This window comes from Pseudophryne corroboree, chromosome 6, assembly GCF_028390025.1.
Source record: "Pseudophryne corroboree isolate aPseCor3 chromosome 6, aPseCor3.hap2, whole genome shotgun sequence".
In the NCBI taxonomy this organism is placed as follows: Eukaryota; Metazoa; Chordata; class Amphibia; order Anura; family Myobatrachidae; genus Pseudophryne; species Pseudophryne corroboree.
This window is the reverse complement of record NC_086449.1, coordinates 190,480,821-190,506,199: the sequence shown is the minus strand read 5'-3', so window position 1 is coordinate 190,506,199 and position 25,379 is coordinate 190,480,821. Positions and strand designations below refer to the sequence as shown.

General features: G+C 47.2%; 1 protein-coding gene across 2 annotated transcripts in view; it reads right to left on the bottom strand.

Moving 5' to 3' along the window:
- UACA (uveal autoantigen with coiled-coil domains and ankyrin repeats) overlaps nucleotides 1-25,379 on the bottom strand; it is a 137,689-nt gene that overhangs the window by 53,602 nt on the left and 58,708 nt on the right. The gene's annotated exons all lie outside the window — the stretch shown is intronic.

The following is a 25,379-nucleotide window of genomic DNA, read 5'->3' as shown; positions in this document are numbered from 1 at the left end:
ACGTACCCAACAAGGTTTTTTGGCTCTTTGTCACTGACTGGTTGGCCACCCCTGATCTAGAACATGACCACAATGGAGAGTGACTCTGAAGATTGGTCTGTGCAACACTGACCTGTGGGGCGATATTAAGTGGCAGATTCAATTGCATATTTTGTTTACCGTGCAGGTAAAGCTCCAGGTTTAACGCCAGTCAATTATTAGGCAATTTCCCCATGGGTAGCGCTCTTTATCCAATAGATTCTGTGTTAAGTGCCAGAAGCTATTGGTTACCCCATGCGTTAAGCCTCAGAAGGTGTATTTGAACACAGATTTTTTTTACTTGCAGCTTCTGAGGCTGCGAGGAAAAATATGCGTTAATTGCACCCTATGGGGGGAATTCAATCATGGTTTTTTTTTGCAGAGTTTATTTATAAAGCCGATCACATGAATCATCAGTAAACAAGTGGCTGACAATGAATGCATATTAACATAGCGGTACAACAAATCGAGATCGCTACCATGATAATCGTTTTTTACAAAAATGAAAGGAGCAAAAAGACTTTCCGCTTGTAAAATGGTGTGGCTAATAATTCAAAGAAAGCGGACAGAGGGGCAGAGAAGAGGAGAGTATAAGGAGAGAGAGAAAAAAGAGAGAGAGAGAGAGAGAGAGCGCGAGAGAAAGAAAGATACACCAGATTCGCGAGAGGACGGTCTGCATTGTGAAGAAGGGGTGGGGGCAGGCAACTTCCAGTCAAGAGCTATTTGACAAGTTGTGGCTGATACTGTATGACGCAGCAATCTGTTTTTAGATCAAGCCGATTCGAGAATTCCCAGGGGTAAAAGAAAATATTTTGGATCGTTGGGAATTGGGGAGCTAAATAAATGGGAAAGGCGAGTTCTAACCTCAGGACAGAGAGTAACCAGTCTCAGAGTGGTCCACAACACATGGAGGAAGCTACCCACCACTGAGCAGCCCATCCAACATCTATCAATGTCTGGGAACATAGCTTTAAGATGAGAGGGGACAAAATTACCAGAGATATAGCAATTTATAGACATTTTCTTTGATCTTTACACATACTGAACTAGAGACGGCGTTGTCTCAAATCTTGGTCCATTCCTCATCATCCACAGTGACCCCAAGGTCTCTCTCCCATGCCAGCTCATAAGAAGGCTTTCCTAGGACTAGTCCATTGGCTAGCATTACATACAATTTTTTTTGTACTCCCATTTTTATTGAAATATTTGTATACATAGAGCAAAATGGAATACAGGCTTGAATAGCATAAAAAGGAAATACAGACTTTCGACCATACAGAAGAGAATATGGCCACATAACAATGAGCAAATCAAAACACTAACACTATGACCAGGCTACAACACAATACAGCATAAGAAGTCACAGTGTCACAATTCATAGAAAATATTCCAAACAAGTTGAAAATTAAGAACATGGGGGGGGGGGGGGGGGGGGTGGAGGAGAAAAGGGTCAGTAAGAGTAGAGGCGAAAAGTAGAGAAGAGAAGTAAGAGGAAGAAAAAGTCAGAATAGAAAAGTAGAGTACTTTGAGAGGTACATTCGGGATCAGTCCCAAAAACCCATTACATATAAGTTGGAGATCAAGCCTTTGATAGTAGAACACTGTCTGCAGAGAACTTCGAAAGTGGTAAGGGGTCTACTAGCGAGGACAGTATGGACCATGGAGTGAAAGTGTCTGATTATCAAATAATGGAAAAAAAGTCACAAGACAGAAGAGCGTTATGAGACTCAATTTGCGAGAACTGGGGGGAAACTGGAATCTCTATTGATGTCATTAAGATAGAAAATGTTCCTCTTCTTTCATGAAGAAAAAGGAAAACCTGAACATACCCACAGGGAAGGCAGGGTTGTGAAACAAAGGTACGATCGGGGATAGGCCAGGGGCTAATTGAAATTTTCTATTGACATACAGTAGTCCCATAGAAAAAAAATAAAATTTTACTCACCGGTAAATCTATTTCTCGTAGTCCGTAGTGGATGCTGGGACTCCGTAAGGACCATGGGGAATAGCGGCTCCGCAGGAGACTGGGCACAACTAAAGAAAGCTTTAGGACTACCTGGTGTGCACTGGCTCCTCCCACTATGACCCTCCTCCAGACCTCAGTTAGGATACTGTGCCCGGAAGAGCTGACACAATAAGGAAAGGATTTTGAATCTCGGGTAAGACTCATACCAGCCACACCAATCACACCGTATAACTCGTGATATTATACCCAGTTAACAGTATGAAATATAACTGAGCCTCTCAATAACCCTTTAGTTAGGCATTAACTATATACAAGTATTGCAGACAATCCGCACTTGGGATGGGCGCCCAGCATCCACTACGGACTACGAGAAATAGATTTACCGGTGAGTAAAATCTTATTTTCTCTGACGTCCTAAGTGGATGCTGGGACTCCGTAAGGACCATGGGGATTATATAAAAGCTCCCAAACGGGCGGGAGAGTGCGGATGACTCTGCAGCCCCGAATGAGCAAACTCTAGGTCCTCCTCAGCCAGGGTATCAAACTTGTAGACTCTTGCAAAAGTGTTTGAACCCGACCAAGTAACAGCTCGGCAAATTTGTAAAGCTGAGACCCCTCGGGCAGTCGCCCAAGAAGAGCCTACTTTCCTCGTGGAATGGGCTTTTACAGATTTAGGGTGCGGCAGTCCAGCCGCAGAATGTGCAAGTTGAATCGTGCTACAGATCCAGCGCGCAATAGTCTGCTTAGAAGCAGGAGCACCCAGCTTGTTGGGTGCATACAGGATAAGTTTTCCTGACTCCAGCCGTCCTGGAAACATATATTTTTCAGGGCCCTGACTACGTCCAGTAACTTGGAATCCTCCAAGTCCCAAGTAGCCGCAGGCACCACAATAGGTTGGTTCACATGAAAACTGATACCACCTTAGGAAGGAATTGGGAACGAGTCCTCAATTCTGCCCTATCCATATAAAAAAATTAGATAAGGGCTTTTGCATGATAAAGCCGCTAATTCTGATACACACCTGGCCGACGCCAAGGCCAACAGCATGACCACTTTCCACGTGAGGTATTTTAGCTCCACGGATTTAAGTGGCTCAACCCAATGCGACTTCAGGAAATCCAACACCACGTTGAGATCCCACGGTGCCACCGGAGGCACAAACGGGGGCCGACTATGCAGCACTCCCTTAACAAAAGTCTGAACTTCAGGCAGTGAAGTCAGTACCATTTTGGAAGAAAATCGATAGAGCCGAAATCTGGACCTTAATGGAACCCAATTTTAGGCCCATAGTCACCCCTGACTGTAGGAAGTGCAGAAATCGACCCAGCTGAAATTCCTCCGTTGGGGCCTTCCTGGCCTCACAGCACGCAACATATTTCCGCCATATGCGGTGATAATGGTTTGCGTTCACTTCTTTCCTAGCTTTAATTAGCGTAGTGATAACTTCCTCCGGAAAGCCCTTTTCCTTCAGGATCCGGCGTTCAACCGCCATGCCGTCAAACGCAGCCGCGGTACGTCTTGGAACAGACAGGCCTCCTGCTGCAGCAGGTCCTGTCTGAGCGGCAGAGGCCATGGGTCTTCCGAGATCATTTCTTGGAGTTCTGGGTACCAAGCTCTTCTTGGCCAATCTGGAACAATGAGTATAGTTCTTACTCCTCTCCTTCTTATTATTCTCATTACCCTGGGTATGAGAGGCAGAGAAGGGAACACATACACCGACTGGTACACCCACGGTGTTACCAGAGCGTCCACAGCTATCGCCTGAGGGTCCCTTGACCTGGCGCAATATCTTTGTAGCTTTTTGTTGAGGCGGGATGCCATCATGTTCACCTGTGGCCTTTCCCAACGGTGTACAATCATTTGGAAGACTTCTGGATGAAGTCCCCACTCTCCCGGGTGGAGGTCGTGTCTGCTGAGAAAGTCTGCTTCCCAGTTGTCCACTCCGGGAATGAACACTGCTGACAGTGCTAACACATGATTTTCCGCCCATCGGAGAATCCTTGTGGCTTCTGCCATCGCCATCCTGCTTCTTGTGCCGCCCTGTCGGTTTACATAAGCGACCGCCGTGATGTTGTCTGACTGGATCAGCACCGGCCAGTGTTGAAGCAGGGGTCTAGCCTGACTTAGGGCATTGTAAATGGCCCTTAGTTCCAGAATATTTATGTGTAGGGAAGTCTCCTGACTTTTCCATAGTCCTTGGAAGTTTCTTCCCTGTGTGACTGCCCCCCAGCCTCGAAGGCTGGCATCCGTGGTCACCAGGACCCAGTCCTGTATGCCGAATCTGCGGCCCCCTAGAAGATGAGCACTCTGCAGCCACCACAACAGCGACACCCTGGCCCTTGGAGACAGGGTTATCCGCCGATGCATCTGAAGATGCGACCCGGACCACTTGTCCAACAGATCCCACTGGAAGATCCTTGCATGGGACCTGGCGAATGGAATTTCTTTGTAAGAAGCTACCATCTTTCCCAGGGCTCGCGTGCATTGATGCACCGACACCTGTATTTGTATTAGGAGGTCTCTGTCTAGAGACGACAACTCCTTGGTTTTTTCGTCCGGGAGAAACCCTTTTTTCCTGTTCTGTGTCCAGAACCATACCCAGGAACAGTAGACGCGTCGTAGGAACTAGCTGCGACTTTTGAATATTCAGAATCCAGCCGTGCTGTTGTAGCACTTCCCGAGATAGTGCTACTCTGACGAACAACTGCTCCCTGGACCTCGCCTTTATAAGGAGATCGTCCAAGTACAGGATAATTATTTCGGCCATTACCTTGGTAAATACCCTCGGTGCCGGGGACAGACCAACGGCAACGTCTGGAATTGGTAATGACAATCCTGTACCACAATTTTGAGGTACTCCTGGTGAAGAGGGTAAATAGGGACATGCAGGTAAGCATCCTTGATGTCCAGTGATACCATGAAATTCTCCAGGCTTGCCATAATCGCCCTGAGCGATTCCATTTTGAACTTGAACCTTCGTATATAAGTGTTCAAGGATTTCAATTTTAGAATGGGTCTCACCGAACCGTTTGGTTTCGGTTCCACAACATTCTGGAATAGTAACCCCGGCCTTGTTGAAGGAGGGGTACCTTGATTTCACCTGCTGGAAGTACAGCTTGTGAATTGCCGCCAGTACTACCTCCCTTTCTCCGAGGGTAGCAGGCAAGGCTGATGTGAGGTAACGGCGAGGGGGAGTCGCCTCGAACTCCAGCCTGTATCCCTGTGATACTACTTGCAGAACCTAGGGATCCACCTGTGGGCAAGCCCACTGGTCCCTGAAGTTCCCGAGACGCGCCCCCACCGCACCTGTCTCCACCTGTGGAGCCCCAGCGTCATGCGGTGGACTCAGAGGAAGCGGGGGAAGATTTTTGATCCTGGGAACTGGCTGTCTGGTGCAGCTTTTTCCTTCTTCCCTTGTCTCTGTGCAGAAAGGAAGCGCCTTTGACCCGCTTGCTTTTCTGAAGCCGAAAAGGACTGTACCTGAAAATACGGTGCTTTCTTAGGCTGTGAGGAAACCTGATGTAAAAAAATTTCTTCCCAGCTGTTGCTGTGGATACGAGGTCCCAGAGACCATCCCCAAACAATTCCTCACCCTTATAAGGCAGAATCTCCATGTGCCTTTTAAAGGCAGCATCACCTGTCCACTGCCGGGTCTCTAATACCCTCCTGGCAGAATGGACATTGCATTAATTCTGGATGCCAGCCGGCAAATATCCCTCTGTGCATCCTTCATATCCAGACGTCAGTGCCACCTTTTTGACAAACGTGTGAGCGCCTTATCCACCCTAGGGGATATCTCCCAACGTGACCTATCCTCTGGCGGGAAAGGGTACGCCAGCAGTAACTTTTTAGAAATTACCAGTTTCTTATCGGGGGAACCCACGCTTCATTCACTCATCTGATGGGGGAACAAAACACTGGCTGCTTTTTCTCCCCAAACACAAAACCCCTTTTATGTGGTACTTGGGTTAATGTCAGAAATGTGTAACACATTTTTCATTGCCGAGATCATGCAACGGATGTTCCTAGTGGATTGTGTATATGTCTCAACTTCGTCGACACTGGAGTCAGACTCCGTGTCGACATCTTGTCTGCCATCTGAGGTAACAGGCGTTTTTTGAGCCCCTGATGGCCTTTTGAGACGCTTGGGCAGGCGCGGGCTGAGAAGCCGGCTGTCCCACAGCTGTTACGTCATCCAGCCTTTTATGTAAGGAGTTGACATTGTCGGTTAATACCTTCCACCTATCCATCCACTCTGGTGTCGGCCCCACAGGGGGCGACATCCCATTTATCGGCCTCTGCTCCCCTCCACGTAACCTTCCTCATCCAACATGTCGACACAGCCGTACCGACACACCGCACACACACAGGGAATGCTCTGACTGAGGACAGGACCCCACAAAGTCCTTTGGGGAGACAGAGAGAGAGTATGCCAGCACACACCAGAGCGCTATATAATGCAGGGATTAACACTATAACTGAGTGATTTTTTCCCCCCAATAGCTGTTTGTATACACATATTGCGCCTAAATTTAGTGCCCCCCTCTCTTTTTAACCCTTTGAGCCTGAAAACTAAAGGGGAGAGCCTGGGGAGCTGTCTTCCAGCTGCACTGTGAAGAAAAAATGGCGCCAGTGTGCTGAGGGAGATAGCCCCGCCCCTTTTTTGGCGGACTTTTCTCCCGCTTTTTTCATGGATTCTGGCAGGGGTAATTTATCACATATATAGCCCTGGGACTATATATTGTGATGATTTGCCAGCCAAGGTGTTTATATTGCCCTCAGGGAATCTCTCCCCCCCCCCCCCCCCCCCAGCACCCATCAGTGACCAGAGTGTGAGGTGTGCATGAGGAGCAATGGCGCACAGCACTGAAGACAGAAGTCTTCTGCCGCCGATTTTCCGGAACACTTCTTGCTTCTGGCTCTGTAAGGGGGCCGGCGGCGCGGCTCCGGGAACGAACACCAAGGTCGGGTCCTGCGGTCGATCCCTCTGGAGCTAATGGTGTCCAGTAGCCTAAGAAGCCCAAACTACCACCTGTTAGGTAGGTTCGCTTCTTCTCCCCTTAGTCCCTCGCTGCAGTGAGTCTGTTGCCAGCAGATCTCACTGTAAAATAAAAAACCTAAATCTATACTTTCTTTCTAGGAGCTCAGGAGAGCCCCTAGTGTGCATCCAGCTCAGCCGGGCACAAGATTCTAACTGAGGTCTGGAGGAGGGTCATAGTGGGAGGAGCCAGTGCACACCAGGTAGTCCTAAAGCTTTCTTTAGTTGTGCCCAGTCTCCTGCGGAGCCGCTATTCCCCATGGTCCTTACGGAGTCCCAGCATCCACTTAGGACGTCAGAGAAAAGAGCGGCCGACTGTCGGGTGTGACAGGACGTTATGGGGACGGTGAGGCCTTGGCAACCATAAACGAGGGGAGATCGCTGACAAACCCAGAGCATCAGCCTCAGTAGACACCCAGACCTTCTTTATATCAGAATCACACCGCTGCACACAGTAGGAAATCTGTAGTAATAGTGCTAGAAATCGGGGATACTCAGGCCATCACTACGAGCGGGTTTCTGTAACAGTGTCAATTTAACCGGAGGGAGTTTGTAAGCTCAAACGAAGCGAGAAATTTGAAATTGCAAACATTTAAAAATGTAAGGGGGAATATATATTGGGAGGGTTTGAAAGAGGTAGAATCCAATGGAGCATGTTCATCTTTATAGAATTTATCCAACATATCCAAGAGATGACCTGAGTGGACCTGGGGCCTAATTCAGACCTGAATGTAGATGTGCTAAATTTAGCACATCTACAATCAGTCACACAGACATGCGGGGGGATGCCCAGCACAGGGCTAGTCCGCCCCCGCATGTGAGGCCCGACTCCCCACACATACACACAAAGTACAAAAGCATTGCACAGCGGCCATGCTTTTGTACTTTAGGAGTAGCTCCCTGCCAGCTAAGCTCCTGCGCGCAGGCAGGAGCGACTCGTCGAAGTGAGGGTCGCTGCGGCTGCGTGTGACGTCACACAGCCACCGCGGTCTGCCCTCCCAACGGTCCAGGCACTCCTGTTCGCGCCTGAACGAAGCAACATTTGACTTACTTTGTCGGCGCCATCTAGTGGCTGCCGGCGTGATAAACAATTGAAGCCCCCCTATGGGGTTAAACACATGCAGTAGCACATCTTAACGGAATAGCTCAAAGTTAATTGAATCTGTCACTAAAAGTCCATTTGCAGAAGAAGGGGATACTAAGAGAAAAGACAATTTGGGGCGTATTTATCAATTGTCAGGTTACAGGCACAGTGATTGTAATTTCTTATCGCCACAAACAGCCAGAATGTATTAAAAAGGCACACACAGGGAGAGGGGCTCCTTTTGAAGCCCATTCATGCTTTGTACTCGGAGTTAAGTGACTACATCAGCTGTTTCTTCACTCCTCTACTGGGACTCTTGTTGGTCTACTGACAAAGCAGGTGCCGGAGAGGGTTCCGGATGAGCCAATGCCGGAGAGGGTTCCGGATGAACCCTTTCCCAGTCATTTTTGCAAAATGTAGCCCATAGCCTACAACAGGCTAAAGCCACCTTTAGATGGCATTAGCTGCAGGGGCAAATCTTCGGAATGCTTTGCATTCTAGAGCTTGGAAATTCGGACAGCTTTGAAGCTCCCAGGGAAACCTACGGAGGCTGCAGCTGCTGTTGGAAATAGAGCGACTGCGTCACATACGAGGCGAGATGTAATAGGGTCTGAGATTGCTGGAGGTGTGGGATGCCGGCCGATTTCCGAGTTTTAAAACGGCAAGTCATTTACATTGCAAAGCCATGCCTTGTAAATGACTGCTGCTTTAAAAAAAAAAACACAACTCAGATCGTCCGGCAAACGGCACCTCCGGCTATCTCGGACGCGCCATGGTACAGTCGGGGGATAATTAATATTTGCAAAATTATTTTAAACCGCTGCAAATTATTCTAAATAGGTCCTTTGATGAGAACCAGTAATCAGATAACCTTGAGCATTCAACCATTTCCCCTGCTCTTTAAAAACATATTTTCCAAAGACACATACTGTACTCTCCCAGGCCCAGCTGCAGTAGAAGAGATGTAGCCATGTGATGTAGCTACTCTCAGTCACCGATTGGCAGGGATCATGCCGCATAGTGAGGAGGTTATTGCGCAGTATGCTCCCAGCCTATCAGTGACTGAGAGCAACTCCACCATGGGACACCACCTATTCTACTATGGGCAGCTGGGAGAGTCTGAAAGGACCAGACACAACACCAGCAATTTCCTTCCAGGCTGTGTGTTTGGATCCCATAATACCTGGTATTTAATTATAATCCTTGTATTTTTTGTACCCAACAACTGTCTGGTAACGGGTTCCCTAGTCGTTGTCTATCAAATCATATGCATGTAATAAAACCAATGTTGTATTCTGCTGACTGCTACAGCCCATCTGGTAGTTCACACAAGATAAGTATACAATATCTCTGTTAGCCCCTTTTTACCATGGTCTGCTTCTGAGCGCAGGACTACCATCGGCTGGAAAGGACTTTGGTAATATATACCCAAGGCAGCGTTGTACATGAAGAGTCTAGCTGTGTTACTTGCTTGCCCAATTACCAAATCATGCTCATAGTGCTTTTCAATGCCATTTATCCTGACCATTCTCCCTCTCTATCACACATACTGTACAATTTATTTTTACCTGACAGCCTGCATTAAGCCACCAGCAAGTATAGGTGAGTATCAGACAGTCAAATGACAGAAAGGGCAGCTGTATTAATATGAGGTGGCTATTCCATGTTCACACACCCACACAGAAACATTGGAGACTATAAAAACACTGTGGCAGGCAAACTGTACATGGCCTCACGTGAATATCAGGCATTTGCTTCTGATTTTATTCTGCGTGAATGCCTTTAATCCTTGCAGGGGGACATTACCTAACCTGGGCAGCAGGTTAAACCAAATACCTGGGTGTATAATTACACATGTGCGCACTCACACACCAGAATACACTACATATTGTATAATGCACAGGAGGCGCCAAGAGCATTCCTCTAGTCTGGTTTTAACTTGGAAGCAAATACAGCAGAGACTCCCCCATAGGGAGTGCAAGAATAAATCAAAGGATCTGGTCACAAGAAGGAGAGATGGGGGAAGAGATTAGCTGTGAATACCAAGTATATAACGTACATTAATATGCATGTTTCTCTTCCACTGTCACCACAAGATCATCTGACAACAACTTCACCTTTTTTTGCAGCTAAAATATGATCTGCATTCACAAAGCGTGAGAAAAGCGAAAGCCGGACGCTGGTGTCTGGCTGTGAGATCAGGCAGCAAACAGTGAATGGACATTGTGTAGCAGCAGAAGCAAACAAGTGAATAGGGAGTGAAGGGTGGGCATTTCTGCCAATCATTCCCTGAAAACTCAGCAGTGAAACAATACCTCATTACATGGTCTGATTACAAAGAGCAGAGAGCCAGGGGGGCAGCGGCAGCATTTCCCATGGCCCCAGTAGGAGACTGCTGTAAATATCCCTTGCTCTATGCTTACTGTATATAGGGTAGCGTCACTTTTAAAAAATGCCAACAGCAACATTTTGGACAGGTGCCCAAAATGCTCAAAATAAAAGCCCTTAATACATTAGAAATCTAAACAGTCCCTGTTGCACAGAGTGTTTTTAGTGCGGATTACAAACGGTCAGACTGAAAAGCACTGCAATGTCCTAGCTGCAATAATATATGCAATAACAATTAGGCATGAGCAGGACGTTAGTAAAGTGCCTATCCCACACCATTTCTCTGTCTCCCATACCCCTATGACTCCACTGTACCTATAAGAATGTAAGCTCTTGCGAGCTTGGCCTTCACTTCTCTAGTTTCATCACTCCCACTTAGCTCAGCCAAATAGGTGTATACATTGCAACTATGCCTAGACTTGTAAATAGGTTATTATGTTACTTTATTGGTTTGTTTACCCGGGGTACCGATTCAGGTCCTGACGGATTTGCGGCACAGATTTTCGGTACTTTGCGCATATGCTGCACTTGTGCAGTACATGTCTGTGACGGTGGTCGTAGTAAGGCCTCAGACGGTCAGTGATTGACATTCTGATACTGGCGGAGTGTCAGGAGAAGGACGAGGCCAGGATCTCCGTCAGAGGACACGCAGCCAGCCAATGGTGCCACAGTCAATCCAATGCAGCATCCTAGGATGGATCAATTCAATTATTCCAGGCGCCCATTAATTATCGCACTTGTCACACCCAATTAGACAGGGTTTAGCCGAGTCTAGGAGTCTGCAATGGCAGTTCAGCATCCAGGAGAGAAGGCGCCCAGGGCAAACCACTGCAGGCACCTCCAAGGCAGCATGAGTGTGGTACATATACATGGAGTGGGTAGTCCTGACTGGGGAGATGTACTAAGCAGTGAAAAGAGTGGAGAAGTGAGCTAGTGGACAAGTTGCCAGGCAACCAATCAGCATTGAAGTAACACTTATAATTTGCATAAAATAAGATTATAGAGATCAGCTGATTGGTTGCCATGGGCAACTTCACTCTTTTCACTACTTCGTATATCTCCCCAGGATTATAAAACAGGATTACAGACTTCAGAGTTCTAAAACATGCATTTCATTACATACCTGTCAAGCCATGCTCCCATATTCTCTATGTTCTTATGTTTATTTCAAAATAAACTTTATTGAACAAACAGACAAATGTTGTGCCATTTACCAGTTGTTTTGAGTCATTGTCAACCGTTTACATTGGTTAGAACGCCTGTTTTACGGCCCCCACACATTAAAGACATATTGGGTCAATGTCCCAATCCCACAACGTCCGGGGAATCGAGAATATTAAACATGTTTTTAGCATGTTTAATTTCCTGATGAACTGCCTAGCAACCCTGGCTGACAATCGGCTGATCAGGGAAACGGGCCACTTGATGTATGGAAGCCATTACACTGCTCAGACCAAAGGTTCAGGCATACAGTAGGTTAAGTGGCTTGTTTAAAATTGCTGTGTGTTTGTGTGGATGGAAATGAAATAATACTGCACCATGAGCCCCCATCCAGTCTGGTTCTGATTTATAATAGGCAATCTATAACTGAACAGGATTCCTGTCCAGCGACACTGAGAAACTTCTGTCTGAGCAATGGATTTCCAAACATGTTTTTTTTTGTCTAGATGTCCCAGGCTCCTAATAAACTTAAAGAGAACAGAGAGGTATAAAAAGAAATAATGTATTTCTCTATCGTCCTAAGTGGATGCTGGGGTTCCTGAAAGGACCATGGGGAATAGCGGCTCCGCAGGAGACAGGGCACAAAAAAGTAAAGCTTTTACCAGATCAGGTGGTGTGCACTGGCTCCTCCCCCTATGACCCTCCTCCAGACTCTAGTTAGATTTTGTGCCCGAACGAGAAGGGTGCAATCTAGGTGGCTCTCCTAAAGAGCTGCTTAGAGAAAGTTTAGCTTAGGTTTTTTACTTTACAGTGAGTCCTGCTGGCAACAGGATCACTGCAACGAGGGACTTAGGGGAGAAGTAGTGAACTCACCTGCGTGCAGAGTGGATTTGCTGCTTGGCTACTGGACACTAGCTCCAGAGGGACGATCACAGGTACAGCCTGGATGGTCACCGGAGCCGCGCCGCCGGCCCCCTTGCAGACGCTGAAGAGAGAAGAGGTCCAAAATCGGCGGCTGAAGACTCCTGAGTCTTCATAAAGGTAGCGCACAGCACTGCAGCTGTGCGCCATTTTCCTCTCAGCACACTTCACACAACAGTCACTGAGGGTGCAGAGCGCTGGGGGGGGCGCTCTGAGAGGCAAATAAAAACCTTATTAGAGGCAAAAAATACCTCACATATAGCCCACAGAGGCTATATGGAGATATTTAACCCCTGCCTAACTTCAAAAATAGCGGGAGACGAGCCCGCCGGAAAAGGGGCGGGGCCTATCTCCTCAGCACACAGCGCCATTTTCTCTCACAGAAAAGCTGGAGAGAAGGCTCCCAGGCTCTCCCCTGCACTGCACTACAGAAACAGGGTTAAAACAGAGAGGGGGGGCACGGATTTTGGCGATATTGTTGTATTTAAAGGTTCCACAAGATGACACATTACAGAGAATTACCAAGTGACATACACCAAGAATGTCACAGGAATCTGAACTAACAAAAGCTTTCTCTGGTCTCCTGACCTCTTCTATAATACCACTTAAACCTATTTGCGCTTCAGGGTAGATGTCTGTAGGACTAACTGGCACATTAAAGGCTTGTTCACACCTAACCCTCGCTAAGTTGTTGTTTTTTTTCAGCCGCTAACTGAACTAAAAATAGAATAAATGGTTTCTTATGCGTTCGTTCCCACCATACATTCGAATAATTTGTTGGTTTTAGGAATGATCATGCTTATAGTGCAATGCATTTGTATTTTAAGAAACATAGGGCCTAATTCACTACTCGCTACTGAGGCTGAAATAGCGATTTTCACAATACTGCGACTGCTAAATATCACATGTGAAGAGGCGCCCAGAAAGGGTAAGACGGCCACCGATGCAATCGTAAATCTGCGTATGCATTAGCAGAATTATTATTATTATTATTATTATTATTATCCTTTATTTATATGGCGCCACAAGGGTTCCGCAGCGCCCAATTACAGAGTATTGCAATTAATACACAAAAACAGAGTACCATCAACAGCTGTCTACTCAGAATTACACAATTGCAGTCGCACCGGTCGCCATGTTTGTCATTGCAGCAATCGCAGATGACGTCAGATACACGCTCCAAAAACGGCCATGACATGCCTGCGTTTTCCCAACCACTCCCCACAAACGCCATGTTACCACCCACAGTCACTTCCAGTCAAATTGCTATCGCTTTTCAACTGCAATCGCATTTTGCCCTACACGCACATGCAATCCACTCGCAGCACATGCGCAGTCTGTTGATAATCGACTAGTACGTGCGTTCACACATTTGCAAATGATAGTGAATCAGGCCCATTGTTTGAAAGTGCACGAGACATGCATTAAAAAAGCATAACGAAAAATGTGTTTAAGGGGTGTTTGTGTTCATGTGGTTTTACCTACAGTATTATGTTGGCAAAGGTGTGCGAATGGGTCCTGCCAGGCATCGGTTAATAGAAGGGTCAGTGTCATTCTTCAAGACAGTGATATCATACTGAGAGGGGAGTTATTCCACACCAAAACAACACAGGTTTCAGACTGACCATTTCAGAATGTAATGAAATTTGGTATAGCAAATGCTGCCATGGGTGTACAGAAAACCCCCAATTCTTAGGCTGATATGTTCAAAGGTTTTGAAGTTATACGCCTTGAAAGCTGAATTTGTTTTCTCCAAAAAATAAAAAAAAAGTGCTATTAACGCGTTTTTAAATTGCACTTGCAGCTCACCTAATTGAGCTAGAGAGTTGGATAAGGTCTCATTTTAAACATCTTTTTATGGGCTTTCTTATGATATAACACCGCAGTATGTTTCCATAAAAAAAAAAAAAAAATATATATATATATATATATATATATATATATATATATATATATATATATATATATATATTCTCAAGAGGCCAATATTTTACATTTTTAAAATAAAATCTCAAAGATTGTTAATAAATCCTCAAAGTTTTATTTTGGGATCATCATGGGATCACATGCTATAAGAGCTTTCATTTTTGAGTGATTCATGAAAATTGTATTTAAAAATCAACAAACAATATTTTTCTGTGTGAAAAAATTGCAGCTTTAAAAGGCAACTTCAAAACCATTGAACATATTGGCCTAAGAATTGGGGGTTTTCTTTACACCAATGGTAGCATTTATTATACCAAATTTCATTACAATCTGAAACGGTCAGTCTGTGTTGATTTGGTGTGGAATAACCAGAGATAATTTTGCAAAATGAGTGACAGTTTCAGAACACATTTCCTGACTGGAAGTACAGTGGTAAGTATAAACACTGCTCGACTGGATGTAAAAAATGAGGGAATTAAATTTGGTCTGATGTGCTGCAGCTAGGCGCGTATCTTTAATTCCGTTACTACTGACATTGCAAGTATTTATTTTAAATGTAAGTGAATGGGTGTGTACACACGGTGAGATATTTTCTTTCGATTTTGACCATATAGTCAAAATCTCAAGAAAAGTTAGTGCAGATCGCAAGGTGAAAGTCACCTTGCGATCCCGATGCGCGGTCCCGCCAGGTTGGCATCGCAAGAAAAGATAGACTGTGCAGGCAAGTCAATCCTTGCTAGATCGGTGTACTATCTAGTTCAGAGGTTCTCAAACTCGGTCCTCGGGGGCCCACACAGTGCATGTTTTGCAGGTAACCAAGCAGGTGCACAGGTGTATTAATTACTCACTGACACATTTTAAAAGGTCCACAGGTGGAGCTAATTATTTCACTTGCGATTCTGTGAGGAGACCTGCAAAACATGCACTGTGTGGGCCCCCGAGGACCGAGTTTGAGAACCTCTGATCACGTTCATCTCACATGTCAATGATATCTCACATAAGCCAAAATCGTAAGCACACATAGTCCATATCTCAAGAAAAGTTAGTCAAGATCTGTGCTATCTGGGCTCCAGGGAGTTCAAGGGAAATTGCAAGTGAAAATCGGGCATAGCAAGGATCTCACCGTGTGTACACACCCAAATATCCTTTTGTAAACATGCCTAGTAGTGGAACTATTAAGGTGTGTACACACGGTGAGATCCTTGCTATGTCCTATTTTTACTTGAGATTTCCCTTGAACTCCCTGGAGCCCAGATAGTACAGATTTTGACTAACTTTTCTCGAGATCTGTGTTTGTGTACTTAAGATTTTGGCTTATATGAGATTTCGGCTTATGTGAGATTTTGACTCTCTCATTATAATAGTGGGATGGCATTACAAGGTTGGGGGGAGTGTCTTTTTCGACTGTCAGCCACTTTTAAAACAGTGCATTTCTGCTCTGTGGCTGATTTTTGTTTACATTTTTTTCCAGTGAACCCAAGGATTCTACATGGACAAGAGGACCGAGGGGCTGCGTGGGACACTAGGTAAGTATGTGCGAGTGTGTCAATAAACTTTTACCTTCACGGTGTGTGTGTTTTGTCTTTCTTGGAGTATTTCTTTTGTTGTGGAACTATAGGTACCAGCAGGCCTTTTAATTCTCTGCATGCTGGTACTTGTGGTTCTCCAAGTACCAGCATGTGGGGGAGGCTTGCTGGGACTTGTAGTTCCACAGCAAAAGACAATATTCTTTTTTTACACAATTTTGACTATCAGCCCGGCACCCACCGCCCAGGGGTGCTGGGGACAGCCTCGGGCTTCACCCCTGGCCCTTGGGTGCCTGGAGGTGGGGGGGGGCCTTTATTTAATGGGTCCCCAATCCCCCAGGGAAGCCCGCCCAGGGGTGACTAGTTGGGGTGTGTGATGCTGCGGCCGCAGGGACCTTTAAAAAGTGTCCCCCGGCTGCGGCATCACCTCCCTGGCTAGTGGAGCCCGGTGCTGGTTTAAAAAATATGGGGGACCCCTACTCTTTTTGTCCCCCGTATTTTTGGAACCAGGCCCGGACAAAGAGCCGGTGCTGGTTGCTTAAATATGGGGGATCCCTACTCCATTTTTTCCTCATATTTTTGAAACCAGGACCGGCTCAAAGAGCCCGAGGCTGGTTATGTTTTTTGGGGGGACCTGCACATCATTTTTTTTTTATTTTTAACACTTTCTTAACATTTTTACACAGAAGCATGCACGGATCTTACTGGTCTGTGTATGCTTCTGAGTAAGGGGGTCATTCTGACCTGATTGCTTGCTGCAGTTCATCGCAGCGATCAGGTCAGAAGTGCACCGAATGGCCGACAGCTGTCGTGGCCTTGCGATCGCCTCTGCCTGATTGACAGGCTGAGGCGGGAGGGCGCGGCACGGCGGCGGGAGGCTGTCGTTTTGTGGGCGCGGTCCAGCCAACGCAGGCGTGGCCAGACTGTGCGGGGGGGGGGGCAGGCCGCAGCAGCGTGGCGTCACACGGAGCCGCTGTGACCCGGCCAACGACGAGTAGCTCCCGGCTAGCACGCAAAAGTTGTGCTGGCTGGGAGTTACTACTGAAGTGCAAAAGCATTGCAGCTGTATGACGCTTTTGCACTTCTGTGGGGGGTGGGTGGGCCTGACATGCGGGGCAGACTAGCCCTGTGCTGGGCGTCCCCCTGCATGTCGGTGTGCCTGATCGTAGACCTGCAAAATTATGCAGGGCTACGATCAGGTCTGAATTAGCCTCTAATAAAACATGACCCCAAAAAAACATAAAAAATATGTGGTTTTCTGCAGTATCCCCCCCCCCCACCTCAGCAACACTCAACTCCCATCCACCCCCCCCAAAAAAAAAAAAACACCACCCCCCCACCTAAAAATGCTATAGGGCGTTTTTACTACCTTCCAATAACACAATGTAAGCCCCTTTACATTTTAAAAAAAATACACCACACAGTTTGTTTTTTCCAAAACTTTATAAAAATATTAAATGCCAACGCCAACTCTGGCCAGGATTCAGAAGCTGTACCATGAGAACGAGTGCCTTTGGACAGGGACTATGCCAACAGAACAGGAATCGGGCATATCAGAGTACAGTAGAGGCAAACAGTGCAATTTTGCCTTGGGTGAAGAACATCATCAAATTTCCAAACAGTCTTGAAGGAACACAAGAAGTGCAGTCTTCACAACGATCCGTAGTCCGGGACAGTGAGGTCACAAAACCGACGCTGCAGTACTAATGACCTCAATACAGTTCATTTTGAGCAAGAGCGTAGGATAAGGTCACCAGCAGATTTTTCAAACAAAACTAAAAAACCGGGTACAAAAAACTAATTATAAATTAAAAAAGCGTGGGTCGCCCAGCACAGAGGACTGTGTACTCGGCATGTCAGAGTACATGCCACTGGACGAGGTGCTAGATTGGGGGGAGGGGCTGGGCTGTGTGGCTCCCGACGGAAAAAAATACGGTTGCTGAGGGGGGTTTACCGGCGCATGCTCCATGGGGGGGTTGTTTGGGAAGGGGGGACGGGCCAAATTTGGGTGATACCAAGGGTCAGTTGGCACTATCTCACACGCCGGCACCAGTGTTTGGACAGAGGTTGGACAGAGGTTCCCCGTATTTAGACAACCAGCACCGGGCTCTTAGTCCGGTCCTGGTTCCAAAAATACGGGGGACAAAAGATGTAGGGGTCCCCCGTATTTTTAAAACCAGCACCGGGCTCCACTAGCCAGGGACATAATGCCACAGCCGGGGGACACATTTATGGAGGTCCCTGCGGCCGTGGCATTACCCCCCCAACTAGTCACCCCTGGCCGGGGTTCCCTGGAGGAGTGGGGACCCCTTAAATCAAGGGGTCACCCCCCCCTCCAGGCACCCAAGGACCAGGCTTGAAGCCCGAGGCTGTCCCCTCCATCCGTGGGCGGTGGATGGGAGGCTGATAGTCATGTGTGTAAAGAAAAGAATATTGTCTTTTGTTGTGGAACTACAAGGCCCAGCAAGCCTCCCCCGCTTGCTGGCACTTGGAGAACCTCAAGTACCAGCATGCAGGGAAATAACGGGGTCGCTGGTACCTGTAGTTCTACAACAACAAAAATACCCAAATAAAAACACAACTCGCACACCGTGACAGTAAAAATGTATTAAAACACACTTGCACACTCACACATACTTACCTACATCCCACGCCGGTCACGTCCACTTGTCCAGTAGAATCCAACAGGGTACCTGTAAAAATGAGACAGATAACTTACCTACATCCCACGCCGATCACGTCCACTTGTCCAGTAGAATCCAATAGGGTAGGGGTACCTGTAAAAATGAAAATTATACTTAACACATCCACAGGAGAGAGAGAGAGAGAGAGAGAGAGAGAGAGAGAGAGAGAGAGAGAGAGAGAGAGACACTAACCTCCTGCTGCTGCTGCTGGGGAGAGCCGCATACACTGCAGGGCCATGCCGCTGCTCCTGTCAGTGGGAGGACGGAGCCGGCGGCGGAGGAGGGGGGAGCGCCGCATGTGGGAGAGCCCTCCAGTGCCAGATACATTGCCCCACAGTGCCAGATACATTGCTCCCACAGTGCCAGATACATTGCTCCCACAGTGCCAGATACATTGCTCCCACAGTGCCAGATACATTGCTCCCACAGTGCCAGATACGGTGCCCCACAGTGCCAGAAAAATTGCCTCACAGTGCCAGAAAAATTGCCCCACAGTGCCAGAAAAATTGCCCCACAGTGCCAGATACGGTGCCCCCCCTAGTGCCAGATACATTGCCCCACAGTCCCAGATACATTGCCCCCCTAGTGCCAGATACATTGCCCCACAGTGCCAGATATGCCCCCCCAGTGCCAGTATACATTGCCCCACAGTGCCAGATATGCCCCCACAGTGCCAGGTATGCCCCCCCAGTGCCAGTATACATTGCCCCACAGTGCCAGATATGCCCCCCCCCAGTGCCAGTATACATTGCCCCACAGTGCCAAAAATGCCCCCCCCCCCCCAGTGCCAGGTTACATTCACCCACAGTGCCAGATATGCCCCCCCAGTGCCAGTATACATTGCCCCACAGTGCCAGATATGCCCCCCCAGTGCCAATATACATTGCCCCACAGTGCCAGATATGCCCCCCCCCCAGTGCCAGCATACATTGCCCCACAGTGCCAGATATGCCCCCCCAGTGCCAGTATACATTGCCCCACAGTGCCAGATATGCCCCCCCCCAGTGCCAGTATACATTGCCCCACAGTGCCAGATATGCCCCCCCAGTGCCAGTATACATTGCCCCACAGTGCCAGATATGCCCCCCAATGCCAGTATACATTGCCCCACAGTGCCTGATATGCCCCCCCAGTGCCAGTATACATTGCCCCACAGTGCCAGATATGCCCCCCCAGTGCCAGTATACATTGCCCCACAGTGCCAGATATGCCCCCCCCAGTGCCAGTATACATTGCCCCCCAGTGCCAGAAATGCCCCCCGCCCCCCCCCCCCAGTGCCAGAAATGCCCCCCCCCCCCCCAGTGCCAGGTTACATTGCCCCACAGTGCCAGATATGCCCCCCCCCAGTGCCAGTATACATTGCCCCACAGTGCCAGATATGCCCCCCCCCAGTGCCAGTATACATTGCCCCACAGTGCCAGATATGCCCCCCCCCCAGTGCCAGTATACATTGCCCCACAGTGCCAGATATGCCCCCCCCCCCAGTGCCAGCATACATTGCCCCACAGTGCCAGATATGCCCACCCCAGTGCCAGGTTACATTGCCCCACAGTGCCAGTATACATTGCCCCACAGTGCCAGATTCCCCCCCCCCCCCCCCCCAGTGCCAGTATACATTGCCCCACGGTGCCAGATATGTCCCCCTATGGTGCCAGATATGTCCCCCCACGGTGCCAGATATGTCCCCCTACGGTGCCCCCCAGTGCTGCCCCCCAACCCCGCTGCTGATATACTTACGTTTCCAAGGATGGTTTTCTCCTCCACGTGCTGCCGCTGCTTCTTCCTCCGCGCAGTAAAGAAAATGGACCCGGCGGGGAGTGGCTGGATGACGCAGATCGGCATCGCAAGCTCATATCGCAAGGTACTAGAAACACTTGCGATATGAACTAGATAGTACACCGATCTAGCAAGGATTGACTTGCCAGCACGGTCTATCTTTTCTTGCGATGCCGACCTGGCGGGGACGCGCATCGGGATCGAATCGGGATCGCAAGGTGACTTTCACCTTGCGATCTGCACTAACTTTTCTTACGATTTTGACTATATAGTTAGAATCTGAAGAAAATATCTCACCGTGTGTACACACCCATTCACTTACATTTAAAATAAATACTTGCAATGTCAGTAGTAACGGAATTAAAGATACGCGCCTAGCTGCAGCACATCAGACCAAATTTAATTCCCTCATTTTTTACATCCAGTCGAGCAGTGTTTATACTTACCACTGTACTTCCAGTCAGGAAATGTGTTCTGAAACTGTCACTCATTTTGCAAAATTATCTCTGGTTATTCCACACCAAATCAACACAGACTGACCGTTTCAGATTGTAATGAAATTTGGTATAATAAATGCTACCATTGGTGTAAAGAAAACCCCCAATTCTTAGGCCAATATGTTCAACGGTTTTGAAGTTGCCTTTTAAAGCTGCAATTTTTTCACAAAAAAAAATATTGTTTGTTGATTTTTAAATACAATTTTCATGAATCACTCAAAAATGAAAGCTCTTATAGCATGTGATCCCATGATGATCCCAAAATAAAACTTTGAGGATTTATTAACAATCTTTGAGATTTTATTTAAAAAATGTAGTGGCCGCAACCTCTGCACTTACTGTAGTTCCTCCACTGCAAAGCACTAGCAGACTGACAGATGGAATTAAGTTTCAAGGGAGGGCTATGATTCTTCAGGAAGGAAATAGTCACTGTATGCTCCCTCGCTCCCTCTTTCTCTGTCTGTTAATACTCAATCTTAAATCATCACTGGGGTCGATTCAATTCTCCGACAGTTGAATAGCGCCGGGAATTAGCTCCCGTCACTATTCAATTCAGCTCATGTTAAGTCGGCGAATGCCCGTTCTCCCGGACTTAACAGGCTGATTTGTAGGGAGAACGGGAATTCTCCGACTTAACTCCCTGGCGCGATGCTGATTCCCGACAGAATCAGCCTTGCGCCGGGCGCACTTTTGTCGGATTTCCTCTTGCATCCCACGGGGGCGAGAGAAGAATTCTCTACAATTGTGTGTCACTTGGCACTGTATTGAATAGCGATCGGAGCTAATTCCCGGCGCTATTCAACCGTTGGAGAATTGAATCGACCCCACTGTGTTTGCCAACCATTATAAAGCACAGAGGGATAGGCATACTTTTTTTTTCCCCTTTCTATGGTACGTTTAAACCAAAGATTCAACACTCCACAAATTACTGAAGTCAATGTTCCAAAATGATCACCATTTAAAATAGGTCTAAAGCAGACAAAAAGTCAGAAGACTAATTCAGTTCAATAGCTATGAAGTGGCACCGGAATAGAAACATAGGGGAGGTATTCAATTGTTTTGCGCGCCCGATCTCCCATCTAAAGTGACGGGAGATCACGGGGCGCAAATAATTTTTATTTATTTCACGCTGATCGCGTCCACAGAGGTCAAGTTCCTTTATCAAACACAGCCTGTAACATGAAAGGAGCTGGTACTTTATCTCTCTGCAAGCTTTGATACATATGCCCTAGTGAGTTTTAGTAACACCAATGAAAAAAGGACTCATTATAACCAATTAGTACAAATAGCAAATACTCTCCTGCATCACCATCTAGTGGACATCTAAAATATAGCTCGCTGCTGCAGCTGCAATGCATATTACAAGCTTTGTGATCAAGTTTTATCAGCTTCAAGCGGCAGAACATTGCTTACCCATTCAGGGCAGATTCCATATCAATTCATGATAATGGACTGGCTGAGACTGTCCTGTGCAAATGGTCACCTTTCATCCAATATGTAGTCTGCAAAAGTTTGGTATTATCAAAATCCTCCGAAGCGTAGTCACATAGGGGTAAATTCAATTAAAGTCGGATCCATACAGACATGTATGCCGGGGGGCAGCCGGCTGCAGCCAGAGGAGATCAGTGCTACGGAGTAGCGCTGCAGCAGGATGTCACTCACCCGCCCGACCTCACGGCAGCTTCCACCCGGCTGCAGCGCTGATCGCTGTCCCCCCTCGCCTCCTCCGGGTCCATCTCATTCCGACAACATTTTGATGTCGGATTGAGATAGTCGAAAAGGGGGCCAAAACCTGTCGGATTTGGCCCCGTTTTCGACATCAAGCTCTGAATAGGTTGAATCAGGATTCGACCTTAAAAAGTCGAAAACTGACGTCTTTTCGACTGCAATTGAATATACCCCTTAAGCTCCATCCTCATATGCACCTATGACATATGCAGTGGTGCAAATAGCATTTTTTTCTTAGTGGATCTGATAGTTAAAATGGGTGTGGTCATGTGTCATGAGGGGGCGAGGTCATACAAAACTAGGTGAGTTGCTACATGACAATAGGGGCATGGCCACATTATGCCAGACACCGTAATTCCCATTACACATTATGCCACACAACATAATGCCTTACATATTATACCACAGACCATAATGCCTATTACATATTATGCCAATGACCCCATTTTATGTCCAACACACAAAAATGCCCCAGTGGAGGGCTGGTGGTACGACCAAATTTCTTAATGGTTCTTCGTACCACCCTACTTTCAGCACTGGACATATGTGATGTTTGCATTGTCCCCACACACAGTAGGAGATCCCATCAGAAAGTAACTACTATAGGTAAAGACAATTGAACACTGCAAGCATGCTTTTCATACCTTGGCAGAACACCTACTGCCCTAATAATTTCCAAGTGACCCTCTGTAGTCTCATACAAACATATATTTTACAGGGGAGGCAATCATGAGACCGCCTGTTGGGATCCTGGAGGTCACAATGCAGCCGCCGGAATCCTGACAAACGGTAAAATGCTGCCGCCGGAATACCGGCACCACAAGCTTTTCTCCCTCTGTGGGTGTCCACAGCAGCAGCAGCAAACCTCCATGCCCGCATCGTGGCAAGCGGAGCGAGCCTACAAGGGGCTTTCTAGTGATTGCCCCGCTGTCAGCATACTGGAGGCTGGGATGCTGCCGTCGGTATATTGACAGCCGGCATATCGATTGCCGGTAAATAGTATGTATTCCATTTTACACACACACGTTATATTTTTTTTCTTACGTCCTAAAGGATGCTGGGGTCCACATTAGTACCATGGGGTATAGACGGGTCCACCAGGAGCCATTGGCACTTTTAGAGTTTGAGAGTGTGGGCAGGCTCCTCCCTCTATGCCCCACCTACCAGACTCTGTTTAGAAAATGTGCCAGGAGGAGCCGGTCACAGCTAGGGGAGCTCCATAGGAGTTTCTTTAGTTTTATTTCCTTGAATAGAGTTTAGGCACAGGGAGGCTGCTGGCAACAGCCCGGGGTGTCTCGGCTTTACAACTTTGCAGAGCGGCTACTTTGTCTTGGTTGAACACGTTTGCTAAGTTCTACCAGTTCGATACTTTGGCCTCTGAGGACCTAAGGTTTGGTCAGTCAGTTCTGCAGGAGCCTCCAGCTCTCCCTCCCGTTCTGGGAGGTTTGGTACATCCCCATGGTACTAATGTGGACCCCAGCATCCCCTAGGACGCAAGAGAAAATAGGATTTTAAATTACCTACCGGTAAATCCTTTTCTCGTAGTCCGTAGAGGATGCTGGGCACCCGCCCAGCGCTTCGTGATCTTGCAGGGGTTATCTGGTTCAGTTCAACTTTGTTCTTGGTTGAGTACTGCTTCTGATACTTGGTTAAGTAATGTTTCAGCTTTGGCTGAGTTTCAAGCTCGTTAGCTTAGCTTAATTTGCCTTGTATGTGTGAGCTGGTATGAATCTCGCCACTATCTGTGTATAATCCTTCTCTCGAAGATGTCAGTCTTCTCGGGCACAGTTTCTAGACTGAGCCTGGTAGAAGTGGCATAGAGGGAGGAGCCAGCCCACAGTCTCAAACTCGAAGTGCCAATGGCTCCTGGTGGACCCGTCTATACCCCATGGTACTAATGTGGACCCCAGCATCCTCTACGAACTACGAGAAAAAGATTTACTGGTAGGTAATTAAAATCCTATTTTTATATCACACACACACACACACAATATATGGCACACTTACCAACTGCAGGCTGTACATGGGAGCGAGAATGGACACAACGTCATTAGACACCGCCTTCTCAGGGCATAATGCCGTTATACGCATTTCTATCAGGAAGCAAGGGGCAGGGACAAAATGACGCTAATCTAATGGAATTATATTGGCACCTCCTCCTCCCCAATGACCAGCGAATCATTGGGCTCCAATCACAGGTCATGGCTATTTGAGGGGGAAAAAATAAGTCTGTCATGGAGGTTTCTGTGTACTCAGAACTCCCCTTTGTGCACCACTACACTCCTATCAAAAGATTCTGGATACTGCCAGCCAAAGATATTTCCAATTTATCATTTCTGCTGAAGCTTCTAACTCCGAATGACTGTTTCATACGGTACATTTAAATCACTTCTCAGTCCCTCCCACAACCAACCCACCATCTACCAACAGAACTCAAGATCTTGTTTCCTACTTTAAAGGAGTTGATTGGTAAGATTTAAAATAAAGTTATATGCACTTCCTCAACCAGCAATCTGCTCAATTCCTTCCCTGAACTCTCGGGTAATTTCTCTTCATTATATCCCTCAAACGAAGATCAGCGCTCTTCTTATATTCCTACTCTGCTACCTCTCACCTTGATCCTTTACCCTCACAAATCAGTAGAACTCTGTCTCCTGTACTCATTA